Source organism: Odontomachus brunneus, unplaced genomic scaffold, assembly GCF_010583005.1.
Source record: "Odontomachus brunneus isolate Ranch 3 - 2012 unplaced genomic scaffold, Obru_v1 Obru_scaffold_107, whole genome shotgun sequence".
Classification (NCBI taxonomy): Eukaryota; Metazoa; Arthropoda; class Insecta; order Hymenoptera; family Formicidae; genus Odontomachus; species Odontomachus brunneus.
In genome coordinates this window covers 426801-441150 of record NW_022639557.1, presented here as the reverse complement: position 1 = coordinate 441150, position 14350 = coordinate 426801, and the positions used below count along the sequence as shown (strand labels likewise).

The 14350-nt window shown below is 48.9% G+C and overlaps 1 protein-coding gene across 1 annotated transcript in view; it reads left to right on the top strand.

Moving 5' to 3' along the window:
* The first annotated feature begins 226 nt into the window (after positions 1-226).
* Positions 227-14350, top strand: part of LOC116849135 (frizzled-2) — a 97921-nt gene continuing 83797 nt past the window's right edge. Inside the window, exon 1 of the mRNA XM_032825994.1 lies at positions 227-605. The gene's annotated coding sequence lies outside the window, so the exon portion shown is untranslated. The remainder of the gene's footprint in view (positions 606-14350) is intronic.

The following is a 14350-nucleotide window of genomic DNA, read 5'->3' as shown; positions in this document are numbered from 1 at the left end:
GCTACTTCCGTATAGTTGTCATCGTCATCGTCGTCGTCGTTATCATCGTCATCGTCGTCGTTCTCGTCGTCGTGGTCGTTGTCGTCGTCGTCATCGTCGTCGACGTCCTCTTCGGTTTCTCCCCCAGGAAAGAGGGCATGATGCACGCATGTGCCAGGGCCATTCTATCGATTTCCGTGTTTCGCGCGGTAGTCACGGGGAGGCGTCCCCGGTGTGTCGTCGCGCTCCCGCCGCACTAACAGCCGCGCCACCCAAAACAGCCCTGCGTATCGTCGGCACCGGGTTCCCTTTTCAAGGTTAACCCGTTAACCCTCGCCGCCAGGGACGAACATCGGCGACCCGATCGCTCAAAGTCCGAACTCCGCCCGTCTCGCGCGCGCGCGCTGTCGTTCTACGCGATTCCCCGTGTGCTGCGATCGCGAGTGGACCGCGATTGACGAGTGCGAGTGACGGTAGACTGTTCGCCGTGGGAAAACGGAGCGCCAAATCACCGGAGACACACGCCACCGCGACGACAGCGTGCGGGGACACACCATCTAGAGCGAGAGAGACACACACAGTGACCGCGAGTAACCCGGCGAAGGATTGTAACTCCATTTCTTTCGGTGAGTAGACGTTTCCTGACGAGACTCCGCGAGATCGGAATCGTTAAGTATTACGTCGAGGACAGATATTCGTTCAGGGGAGAAGAGAGATAAAGAAAAAGAGATACAGATCGGGGTGATCGCGATGATCTTGATGCTGCAAAAGATACACGAGGACGCATCAAGCCGGGTGTACACTGAGCGAGCGAACGCACGTTTTCTTTGGTAAATCGCATCACGAGTCGCTCCGGATGCCAACGAGACGTTCTGTTCGGATTCGTTAAGGCGTGCAGCCGCAGATAGGTTGCCTGGCTTTTTTCGTGAGTTTAGGGACTCACGAAAAACTCTGTCTTGCTCAATGAGAGAATCTGTTTTCCATTAAGAGAATAGGAACAGGGTGTTCCTAAACTCACGAAAAAAGTCAGACAACCTATCCGTCCGTGACTGTACACAACTTTTAAATTGTAAGGTGAAAGTTTGCACTCGTATTTCGCTCGCTCAGGGTACACCCAAGTTTAGGCTTACAATGCGAACGATCGTCACGCCGAAAATCGAACACAACGTCGAGAAAAGTCAACGTAGGCTGTTCTCGTATCGTAATCGAGAGGATCGCCCATTAATCGAAAAACCTCTTTTGTGTCGCGCAATAGCTCATAGTTACGTGACGCACCAGCTGTTTGACGAAAGTAGCGTATTTTTAAATCACCACGTATTAGCGCCAGTTAGCAGAGTTTCTCCTGGACACGACAAAACGAAAAGAGACGGCTGTGCATAAATATTCAACCGTGCGGGGAGATTCAGGTTCGTTTAGCGGATCGCGCGCTTGACTGTTTCATCGCGGTCAGGAAATCCTGAATTCACTGTCGCCAGGAGCGCGCGTTCCACCATCGGCTTTATTTTTTTATGAGAACAAAAAGCAAAGCGCGCTCATGTTTTCAATATCAAATATCTGTTTTCAGGCTATAATTAAAGCACGACGACTCGCGGGGTTAGCGTTATTATCCTCCGTCGAGATCTTTCATTTCCTCGACAGAGACGCGACCTGGTTGCGACGATCCGTCGCTGATGCAGACTTCATTCATGTCCCGTTTGTGTCTTCCCGAGCCGCGATACGATTTAACACACACATACATAGCATCGTTAATAACAAAGTACTCGGTGCATTCAAGCGCCGTACAATGGCACGCGACGAAGGTGCAGCTAGTATAACGTCCCGTTGCAAACGCGAAGCTTAAAAACGCAGTCGCGCCGACGTCAGCCGACAACAAGCAACCCCACTTGGTTTTCACCGGCGTTTTTCTCCGCTCGCGATAAGCGCCGTCATCTTTCGCCACGCGCGCATAATCCAAACGGCCGTTTCACATCCCTTTAGGCACGTCGACCGCGGGAAGCGAGCTGTCAATGAACGGGCGTTGCATTCGGGAGAGCACAGAGCGAATAATCCTCGAACTTGTTACGGGAATCGTCCAGGAAGGGGGGGAAAGGGGCTCTTTCTCTATCTTCCTTCCTCTCTGGCTTTCACTTCCTTTCTCGCGCACGTGGCTGCGTCGCCACTCTATCCGGCCGATCCGAGCTCAATCTCTCTCTCTCTCTCTCTCTCTCTCTCTCTGTTCTTCTCCCTCCCTCAGCGTTGCGTTGTCGTTCATTTATCCGCTCTTTCAGCAGCCCTCGCACCTCGTACTCCCCTCGTGCATGTACGCGCACATGAGAAAGTCTGCTCACTCGCTCTCCCTCTCTCTCCTGTTCTCTCTCGGTGTTAGATAATTCGAGAGCAATTTGAATTGACGTGCGCCGCCAGAGGAAAGTAATTACAGGGTGGCGCGAGAGCTACGCGCGGACCGGGATTGTACGATACGTATCTACCTGTGCCCGTCTGCCTGTGTGTATATAATCTATGCGAGAAGCATACCCGCTCTCGCACGTGTGCGCGTAGCTACGCATATATTGCAGTTTGCGGTAACGTTGATTAAAATTACTATGCAAATTAGACGGAACGCGCCCGCGCACGAGAGGGAGAAGGGCAGAGCCGGGGCGGGAAGCGACGAAAGACCGACTCTTCTGCCTGCAAACGCGGCTGGGGCGACTCGGGGGTGGTCGTTAACGTTTTTTAACGGTGCGTCTACAAATTTCTTCTCTCGCGAGCGCGCGACGATAAGCGGCCGTTCTCAACCGACGTTGCGGGCACCGATAAAAAGTCTTCATCCGCGGCCTCGCGCCCGCTGTAATCTGATTGTATACAGTTTTCTCAATTATCGCGAGTGCTGTTACGCCCTGTAATTATCCGGATAGTCACAGTAATGCGTTCTAATTGCCGTTCTAATTAGTAGAGTCGTATTAACGAGGATTTCCCTCATTGCGATGTACCGTTTCGAGCGCGCGACGAAAAAAATTTCCCGGCATTTCGTTTATTTGCAACGGAGAGCACAAAGTCTCTCGATTGTACTTTCCAGAACCGTTACTGCGTTATCATTGCACAATAATTCGTTCGCTTGAACGCCGCTGTTCCACCACCGTGGCGGAAAAATCAACCGCCAAGAAATCGCCTCGAGTTTTTCCACGACGCGACAAAGATTGAGTCTTATATATATTATATATACATATATACATATATATATATCTCCCTCAGATACGCGTATCTTCCCCAAGATAGAAGTCCGCTCCGACTCCTCGGTTTTATTCGATTCGTATCTGGAATCTAAGGACGTAGGAAGTGCCCTCCCGTCTTCGTCGCCGTCGGCAGGATCCCGCGACGTCTCGCATCGATCCGGCGGTACGCGCGATCCCTCCCAAGCCAATTCAGCTCGGCACTCGCGAGAGAGGAATGCACCTTCTCGCTAGATCGAGAGGAAGCATCGCGATTCCCGTAGAATGGCGCACTAGGCACGAGGGTAAGCTTCAACCCTCGAGGCATGTGCGCGTGGGGCAGGCGAATTGATCGCGTTGGGGTAGAATCATCCATCACCGAGTGACAGTCCCGAGCTACCGCGCGACCCTGCTGCACCCTGTTCACCTCCCCGGCTCTCTCTCTCTCTCTCTCTCTTTCTCTCTCTCTCTCTCTCGCTCGCTCGCTCGCTCGCTCTGCTTCTCCTTCGGCAAGAGCAATGGACAGAGGCGGCGGCGACGAGGGAGGAAGGAAGGGTGAGAGTGCGAGGGAGGGTGACGGCAAACGGTGGTGGAGGCCTCTAGCGACGGGCGACGAAGCAAGCAACCCTCTCGACAATGCTCGAGCCGATCCCACGGGACGACGCGTTCTCTTTCCCTTTCTCTCTCTTTCCATTCCCCGTCTCACCGCTACTATTACCAGGGTGTTCCTTCTCCCGATCGTGCCTCTGACCGTCCTTACCAGCTACCCCCGCCGACTCGCCCACAACGAGCTGCTGCTTACCTTAATCGCCCGGTACTTTCGCCCGTCGCGCGCATTTTCTCATGCCTCATCTTGCGATATTTAATTTCTGCGTGCGCGCACACGCCGCCGAGAACGAGTAGTTTCACTGAATGCCGATATCAGCCGCCTTCCATCTTCATCGCCGTTTACCGCCTGCGTTACGGCCGTTTCTCCCTATCCGCATACATTACGGAATCATTAGCAAGTCGCGCGCTGCGCGGCGTATGTTGTTCCACACCGCCGTCCTAGATTGATGACTATTTTAGCGTCACGCAGTAATTCTGGAAACAATTCCGACACAGCGAGGCACAACGACATCGACGACTCTACTCAGCGATAAATCCCGTACGAACGAGGGCGGCATCCAAAAGAGACGTACGGACCGATCGACAACCGCCACCGCATGCGTCTCCCGCGCGTATTCACAATGCGATCGCGCTTTTTCGAAAAGATGTAAAGGCGAACGTGAACACGAGGCGCAAACGAAACGCCAATCGAAGCGCGCGCACGGCCAAACGGTTACGGCGCATATACTACGTACATCACTTGTCGCTCGATAAATATTCAGCTGAGTCCATTTGACGCCGCGAAAGAACGATAATAACGTTATCGTATCATCAAGTCCGGCGCATTACTCCTCGGTGGCGAGTAATCGCATCACCGATTCCGGCTCGGCTCGGCCACCCCTACGGCGAACGCCTTCTTGCCTTGCGCTACGGCAATTTTCTCGATCACGCGACACGTAGGGCGGAAATCAATAACAGGGCAATGTTTCTATTTTCGAAGCGAGCGTCTATTTCCAGCCGGAAAACTCTCCTCGTGTCCGTACTTCCTTAATGTCGAGTCGATTGCGATTTGAATTTATAAATAACCCGATTAGCCGTTGAAATAGCTACAGAGTGAGCACAGCGCAGGGACGTGAAAGTGCCTCGTCGTTGCAGTTATTAGATTATAAACAGTGACAGTCGGAAATTTTGTTTGATAGAGAAGAGAAACTCACACACAATGAACACTACTGACATGGTCAGAGCGATTTTGATTTGCTCCTATCCTATTCCCCCTAGTTTTAGTATTCATTTTTCTGTATGAGATTAGTTTGCCCACCAGAAATCTTTATAACCTATATTAAGCAAGAGATCAAACGAAAGATCTCGTCGAGTAGATGCACTATCTCGTGATGATGCAAAATAATCCTGGGTAATGTAAAATAATTCATCAATACATATTTACATATGTACATATAAATAATTGATCTATGATGACGCCCTCTGTCTCATCAATCACACAATAAAAAAAATATATATACAAATATATATATTCTGAACCTACTCGCGATGAGATCTCTCTTTCGTTTGAGCTATTGCTCAATAGCTTCGTTCGGCACTGTAAATCGAAGACATCGGAGTGCTCTTTTACCTCGAAAATACATAGAAATGAAAGAAATACGAGATCTCGTATCTTTTCCATTTCTATTCTTTCATTTATCTCTTCGAGATGAAAAAGCAATCTGATGTCTTCGATTTACAATATCGAACGCAGCTAATATATGAGAAAATTGTTTCCAACTTTGGAGCGTCTTCTGCTTCTATCACGTTTTTTTCACAAAAAATAAAAGGAATAGGATATACGCGAATTAAGATCGCTCTGACTATGTTCGCTAGTGTTCATTGTCAGTCTCCGGAGACAACGCACGGACGACGTCTCCTTCGGAAAAGGCCATGGATATTGGATACGTGCCGGCGACGACGCTGCGCTCCTGTGATTTTGGGGCAATATTTGCGCTGCGCGCACTCCAAATCCTCCCCGGGGGCGATATCGTGGCGCGCTTGCTCTGCCTGCGCCATACAGCCGACGCCTACCGTCTGCGAACACCGATGATTTCGCGCGTGCGGTTAATGCGTAATCGAACCGCCGTTCCATACAGAGTCTCCCGAGGCATCAGAGCGCGAACACGGTATATCAGGGATGAGCACTGCGAATGGAAACTTCCTGCTTCGCAGTCGACGCTAATAGCATACTATCGCGGCCGACGGGTCGAAAAGGATAATTGGGATCCGGATTTTGCCTTCGCCAGGTGGCGAAGCGGTGGTTCGCGCCGAATGGCCGATAGTCACGTCGAAGAGAACGAGAGAAGAGAGAGAGAAAGAGAGTTAGGACATGAAAACGCTTACTCGATTATTTTGTACTGACAATACGACGTTAATAACATCCTGGACATAGTGCAAAACGACAGGGAGGAGTTGCAGTTGTGATACGTTGACAGCGGGCGACAGCGGGGACGTCTATCACGTGGTGGGCGGGGGACGCACATGTGCGTTTTACATACGTCTCAATTATGTCGCATTCGCTCTCGGATAATGAATTTAGGAACTGCTCACCGCGTGGGAAGCGGCGGAGCCAGCCAGCCAGTCAGTCAGCCACCCACCCATCCGACTACATGATATTCGACGACATTTAACGGAGAAGCCCGTCTGTCCGCGAATTGTGAGGAGAACGTCGCGATCTCGGCGCAATCTCTTTTTTTCTTCCGAATCGCGAATACCGATCGATTAATTGCGCAAGCGCAAACATCGACTGTACCGAGAAACAATCGTGTTACAGCGGCTATCAGCATGATGAAACAAATGAATCGCGCGTTTTTCAGCTCCGCGTTTTCATCCAATTTTTGCGCAATATCGGCGACTCCGCGCTCCGATCCGATCGATCTCGCCGGCTTATCCTGTTGCTCTCCGTATAATATCGCGCGTGTGCGAGGCGACCTGTTTCAAACGCCTGTGAGGAGCCATTTGAGGTTAACACGAAGCGCGGTGCGCGAGGTGAGAGAGAGTATTGTGATCTCGTAATGGACCAATATTTGCGATATGCACGCGAGAGGGTTACCACCGCGGCTTACACTCGTAACCCTCGCGGCTTAACACATCGCCGGAGTTCAATGAAATATTTGCGAGCGGGTCTCCTTCGCATTCGAGTCGCTGTCCGCGCGGAATCTATCTTGCTCGTTTTCGCTAATCCCTCTGCTGAACCTTCAGCGAATTTTTCGCGATTATTAATAGCGCGTGTGTCGTTGTAAATATACGCGAATTCACGGAGAGATCCATTTTAGCTGAGCTATTAAAAATATGGCGAAAGCTTCCATGCGATTTTCAACAGCTCAGTCAAAATTGATCTCTTCGTGAATTCGCGTATACTTACAACGACAAACGCGCTATTAATAATCGCGAAAAATTCGCACGCAGGCTCACACATTCCAATTAAAAAGGAAACCGTCAAAGAACCAGCAGATCCGTATCGATCTCATATTCACGCCAGGAATAGAGACGGATGATACAATATCGATACTCTGTTCGTGAATATCGATTTTCGATATACCCACACATTGACCGCCCGTGATGGCGATTATTTTCTCAACCTGACTGTCCCCTGATGGCTGTTATGCGAATTAAAACGGGGAGCACAAACAAATGCATAATACAAACGGAAGTAAACCAATCAGAATCCTTCATTTCTATTCCCAGGTTGGAGAACGCATTATGTGTTATGCACAAGCCTGTGCGCTCCTTACTTTAGGCAACAATGCAATATGCAATCTCATCGGTTAGGTGCGGTTGAATCTTTGACGCTTTTATGATCTAAGGCTCAGTCAAAGGTTGTTTATCGCTGTTTATCGGCGAGCCGAGACGTAGACTGAGAGATCGACGCAACTATGTAAAAACATTGTTATAAATACATGCCATTTACATAGTTAGAGATTCACATATAGCGTGTATACAGTGTACTTCCACAATCCGACATCTTTATGTAATTCAAGCATCGATATCGATGATATCGCGATGCGGGACGTCCAATGTGTTTTGTGTGTCGACATTTTTTTCATTCGCGACACGTATCGGTACTTTCGGGTTGTATCGCCCATGACTAACCAGGAAAGCGACACATGCGAACGCGACGCGACACCTACGTAACGCGGGATTAAGGCTGTCGGAAAGAACGAACGTGTGAAACATGCGTGGCGGCTCGTATGGCAGACCGATCGGGCCTTATTTTCGTCGCTTATGCCGAACCTGTCGACTTGTTGAGCATCGTTACGCGTGGGACGATCGTTCTGTGGGCCGGTTATTCGTATGAAGACGTAATTGGGCCGGTTGACAGTTTCCGAGCACTCATTTGACATGTGACATGATTCAGAAGCGTCGAGTCGTTGTCACATCTTCAATTGGCTCCTCCGTTCGAGCAATCAGCGTCCCGCGGCCAACAAGAATCGTATCGCCGTCATCTTCGTCCGCCACTATCTTTGTCGCATTGCTCTTTGTTCGCCACTTCGAGCCACGTCCGACGGCCACCTCCCCCCTCCCCCGCCTCTCTTTCTTTCCCTCCGGCGACGTACCGCTCGTGTGCAATTCCTCTCCTGGCGACGCGCTCGCTTAATGTGCATAAGTGACTACTTTTTCTAGATTAAGAACGCCCATCGATCTCGCAGAGCAACGAGACCATCACAAACGAGAAACGAACGACGACGTTCACACTTCCATGCCTGAGAAAGAATTATTCCGAGTCGCGGTGGAATTAACGAATCACATTTCCACGACCGGCGCTTTTGAAGAGAAGAAAGTAATCGGAGCGAAAGAGGGCGAGTTCGATTTGTCTCTTCGGTGATCTCAGCGGAAGCTAATATGCCAGCGTCATAAATCCGCTGGTGACTTTCATAGAACAGGCGTGCTGCTATCGACATCTTCCTTAATGTCAGCCGACCTCTTCGCTAATGCGCGAAGAAATATCGGACGCCCGCGGGGAGGTCGCGCGCAGCAGCTGAAAGGTTAATCGTATGCCACAGATTTCTCGCCGATATGTCACTCCCATGTTGATAGTGCAGGTGACGATTCCACGTATCGACAACGACGATACCACGACGACGATGAAGACGAGGCATATACGCGCCGCGCGTTGTATTATGCACCTTGGCGCGACGTTACACCTGTCTAACTCGACGGCAAATAGAAACCTTACGCGATAACGAGCGCGCGCGGCACGACGCGACGCGACGAACACGAGATTTGCTCGGTGTACGGTATACACGCGCGCTCCTCGGAATTTGTTTATCAATGCGATTTAGTTGGAAGTGATAATTCCCAGCCGACATTAATCGTAATTATAGCCGACGCGCTAATTGCACGTTATTAGACGCCCGAGTGCCTGACAAACAAGCCGCACGCGGTGTCGAGATCCGCGCCGTATCCGGTGTTCTCGTTTCGTCCGCTGATCGGACGTTTCGATCGCTGGAAGCGCGGTCACAACCCGACACCGGACGCGTAATCTCTCGCGAATTCCCCGTAAGCCCGTGGTGAGCCCGCTGAAACACCGGGTTCCCAGGGTGGGTAGAGAGAATGCAGGAGTTGCGCGCCATACACTCCGCGTCCGTGCGAAATATCGCGAAACCGTGCAAACTATCTCTCACTCTCTCTCTCTTCCTCTCTTGCTTATATCGCTGTACTGTATTTTTTCCTATTAATAAATTATTTTCTAGCACGTAGTATAACTATTAGCAACTATCTCATTTTATAACTCTGTAAACTCTAAGGAGTTGTAAATAAATAAATTCGAGGTGTAAATAAATTCTATTCTATTATACTCCACTCTACTCTCTCTCTCTCTCTTTTTTGCGCATCACGAATTATCAAAACTCGAGACCCGATCGTTGGTAAGGCTCGCGGTTGAGCACCTCTGCGTGGTTAGCAACAAATCAGCATGACAAAGAGTACGGGAAGGAGGAGGTGGTACTCGAGCGTTCGGCTCGGTATACGCTGCCAGTTGAGGACCGAAGGGGTGTGTGGCTAGTGAAATCTGTCACCCGGATGTCAATCAATATTTCGTGGGGCTCGCGCCCCCCTCAACCAACCTTCTGTTCAGCCTCTCTTATCCGTGCGTCCCCCCGTGCGTGTCCTGCCTGTCTCACTCTCCGTCTCTCTTTCTCTCTTTTCGCGTGCGTGCGTGCGTGCGTGCGTGCGTGCGTGCGTGCGTACGCGTCAACCGGGTAGACAGAATCTGCAGGACCGCGTGTTCCAGCACCGTGGACGTACAAACGGCGACGCGACGCAAGGCGACGCAATGTAAACCCCCCTTGAAGCGATTAATTTTGTAGTAGGAATTAATCAAGAGGAAAAAATGACGCGGAGCGCGCGGACGGACAATATAACGATCCGATAGCAGATGGGAATATAACAGCCGGTCGTAATCGCTCGGCAGTCGTCCCCACGATACGTGGTAATACCTAAGCGAAGTGTATGCGCGCTGCCCATTAATAAATCATAACAGGTTCTTCCGATTGCGTCGCATTAATACACTACCGGGCGGTGCACCGCGCAGACGGCTCCTCTTACTTCGTGACATATTCTAATTTCGCGAACGAGATCGAGAAATCGCGCTAGTCGTTATCTCTCGAATCTAGCAATCGTGAATAACGTCACGAGCTCCGTGTTCGTCCGCGGGACGTGAGGATGTCACGCGAAAATGAGAAAAACGAGAACGCGAATCATGACACCGCGCGCTCAAATTAGCTCCGTATCTCGCGTTCTTTTGCGCCGTCAACAGACACCGTCCATGCCGTGACATCGCTCGTCGATATTAAAAATAGCTATAATCGATGATAGGCGTAATTAATCCGCACCCTAAGCGAGCTAGAATGGAGAGTCCTCGACGTCGAAGCGGAGGACAGCGCTGCGAGACGCAGGGCGAGGAGAGGCGGGACTCGTGATTTTCCCGGTATGTGAAGCGACCAGACGCACTTCACATTCGATTTCGCGTCGACGTCGACGAACGCCGACGTTCCCCATCATCGTCGGGCCTGGCTCTCTCTTTCTTTCTCTGTCTCTTTCCATCTCTCCCTTTTGCGCGTGTAGTTATCCGCGCGCGCCGCGGAATATTACGAAAATCGGGGGCGCGCACGGGCGCGTTACACGAGTGCGTCCCTCAAAATAGAGTTACGAAACTGTAACTACGTTTCGATGCGTGCATTAATGCGACATAGGGCCAGGGGTTAGACCCCGTCGGCAACTTGGTCGGAATTCATGGCGGCGTGGCGGACGCTGTAACGAATCGATCGCGGTTACATCGCTTTTCGGTGCGCCAAGAGGGAAAGCCGTTTACAGCGGCCTGATATTCCACTACAAGGTGGATGTGACCGTAACCTCGCCATAATCGGTCAGCGAGGAGCAGTTTGGGAAACTCGACAGCGTCCTAAAACCCTCAGCATCGCGCTGACATCGATCTATCCGCGAGGACATGCTTCCCAACTATCATGTGCCTATAAAGTCGGGAAGGATAACTTGTACGCATCGTATGTGTGAGATTCGAATCAATACGCAGAATTTCTGTGTATTGGAGATACGATTTTTTGTTCCATTCTAACCACGTCAATTAACCTTCCGTGTGCAATGTTAGGTCTGTAAAAGCCGAACGAATAGTCGATCATTCACTAATTTTCGTAGAATCCGGGGAAATTTCAAAATCGCTTCTATAGATCGAAATCTGTCTACAGATTTCGATTTTGTCGCACCACTAATTTATAGCTAAGGTTTTTCTACTCTAAAGGAAAAAATACGTAAAAAATAGTAAATACTTTTTGGTGGGGATACTGATAATATGTATTTACTTAAATCCAAATTTTCTTATTTAAACAGAATAAATGATTGCTTTCATGAAAAGCTAAGATTTTCTTAAAATTCAAAGAAAATGTATATTTTCTTATCTGAAGAATGTTTTATGTTAGTATAAGTTATTAGTATCCACCGAATGGATATTAATACTGTCTCTTAGATATCTTCTCAGAAAAAATGTATTTAAAAATATTTTCAATAAAATTGTAGTTCAAAGTTGTCCGACAGACCCAGATTGTACTGCATGTTCCAAAAAATATGATGGTACACAGAGGGTATTAACGAGATGAACGAAGCAAATGGTTAATTCATGAAAGATATAAGGCCGATTGTTGTTTCTCAAACAACTGGGACTTCTTGCTGGTGTTCTACGGCGTGTGTCTGACATTTTACCTCGCTGTATTTAGTTACGCGCGCGCGCGCGCGCGTGAAGTTTAGCCAACGTTCTCGCGTAAGAGGATTATTTCACGGCGGTTAGCGAGTGTCACGGAAATACAATTTGCTTTGTACATGCTTTATGAGTTTTCTGAAGCTATCCTACCATCGTTCCGCGCTGGTAATAAGTGTACCTTAGTTTACCTCGCAACTAGCAATATTTTGAATTAAACGGTCTCGCAAATAGCGGTAATAAAATGCGATCATACACACAGAGCGAGACGCGCGTCTGTCTCACTTTCTAAAAGAGTTTGCAGAATGTCGCCGAAAGACGCACACTCCTGTAAATCCTGACAACGCGCATAACACGACAATGCGGATCGCTAGAGAGTGAACCGCGAACTATGCGTAGAAAACCAAAACTGATCTCGAGAAATCCGAATGGCGGCCGGATTATCCGCGCTCTCGGTTTCTCCGCACAGATGCATTAAATTCCCGGACTGAAACGCGTCTTCGTTGCGGCACTGACGTCACAGAATGTCTCGCATCGCGACAGCGACGAGAACGACGGTGGTGGTGCTTTAAGGACGCGGAGTGCTGCACTCGACAAGCGCCTCATAAGCGCCGACCTTCGCCACCGACGCGTATATTACGCTCGAGAATTATTATTCCTCCATGCGCCGCGCTGTTGAATAACTGAGACTTTTATAAGAAATGCAAATGTACAAAGGAAAAATCTATAACGGATATCAAATCTCATATATCAATAATAATCTCATAATCAATAAAATCAACAAGATCAAAATCGTGTCCAATTTTCCGCCAATATTTGAACATATAGATTTATCATATATCCGTGAATATGAAATTCCTCAAAATTTAATGAAACCATTGAAACATTGGATATGTATCCGTGAATATGAAATTCCTCAAAATTTAATGAAACCATTGAAATAAATAATTGAAATGATTAATTTAATGAAGTTATATGAAACAAAACTTGATGAATAATCATATTAATAAGATAATTTGATACGCAAATATAATATTTCTATCTTCAAAAATCTATTAAGATACTGAGAAAAAATACTTAAAAATTTATTCGTGGGATATAAAGTTTATTTCTATGAATAAACTTGATATATCAATTTTCCTCAGTGAAGCAGCAACGCGTCATTCGTCGCCGTATAACGCGCCATCGCGACGATGACGGTGTCGCGGAAAAGAACAAGAAACCACGGGGTTGGAATTCTTTCTTCTTCGTGAGGCATTTTCCCGATGCAACCCTTGACAGGGCACAGAGTCGCGGGCTACTTTGATCGCCACTAAAACATTTTCGCTACCCTTCTTCTTGCCGAGGCTCGACCCCTTCGCCGTACCTTGCCGTCGCTACCGATAGTAGCTGCTGCTATTTACGCCGTGATGGCGGCAGGCGGTTGCATTGCCTGCTACCAACTAATTACAGCGCGGATCAAAGAATTCATCGACGACGTCGCGACGTGAAACGACGCAAACTCGACTCGACGCCAAGCGCGTGTACAAGAGAAACGGAACCGAGCAAGAGGGAGCAGCCGTACAAGCCCTTACGTACGTAACGCATAAAACCTGAGTCTATGTGAGCGCTCATACTCACACCAAAAAGAACACGCGTCGTCATACGCTTCTATTACACTCGTACGCAGTGGACTGTGCAGCGCCCGTCTCGCTGACTCGACGAAGGCTACCAAAGAGCCCGAATAAATTCGTTCCCACGCGCTGCTTTTGCGAACGTCTCGCTAAGTCACGCGAATTTCTCAATTTGTCATCGAGAACTTCGATGACAAGTCGCGAATTTATGATTCGAGAAAGCACTTTTCAATCAGAAAACAATCTAACAGCATCCGTAGTATCTAACAGCATAAGATATTTTATATCTTATAGCGTTTATAGCGTGAGCTTTCCCGCGCTTGAGTCTTAGAGACGGAGGATCATGAGAAAGCAACAACATGGGAAAGGAACAACCTTCGTGTGACGCTTGACAGGAACACAAAAACACCGAGAGAATATTTGGCCCCCTTCGAGTAGACTCTGCGCTTTGATTTATTTCAGCCATCATTTCTGTCGACCCGTTTTCCATCTCGGCTGTCTCCAAATTTTTTTTTCTTCCGCCAACTATCCTTCTGATCAAGCGTGATAGCGTGGTTAAACGAATTCGTATGTGAGGGGAAGGAGGGCGATAACACAAAGCCGAAGCCGTTGACTTCCCAAGAGAGTCACGAGTGGCTTCTCGATTCTATAACACGAGTCACAGCGCGGAAAGCTGCTGTCGCGTCTCATCAGTGCGCGGTCTCTCCGGCGGTCTTTTCCTCATAAGAAAT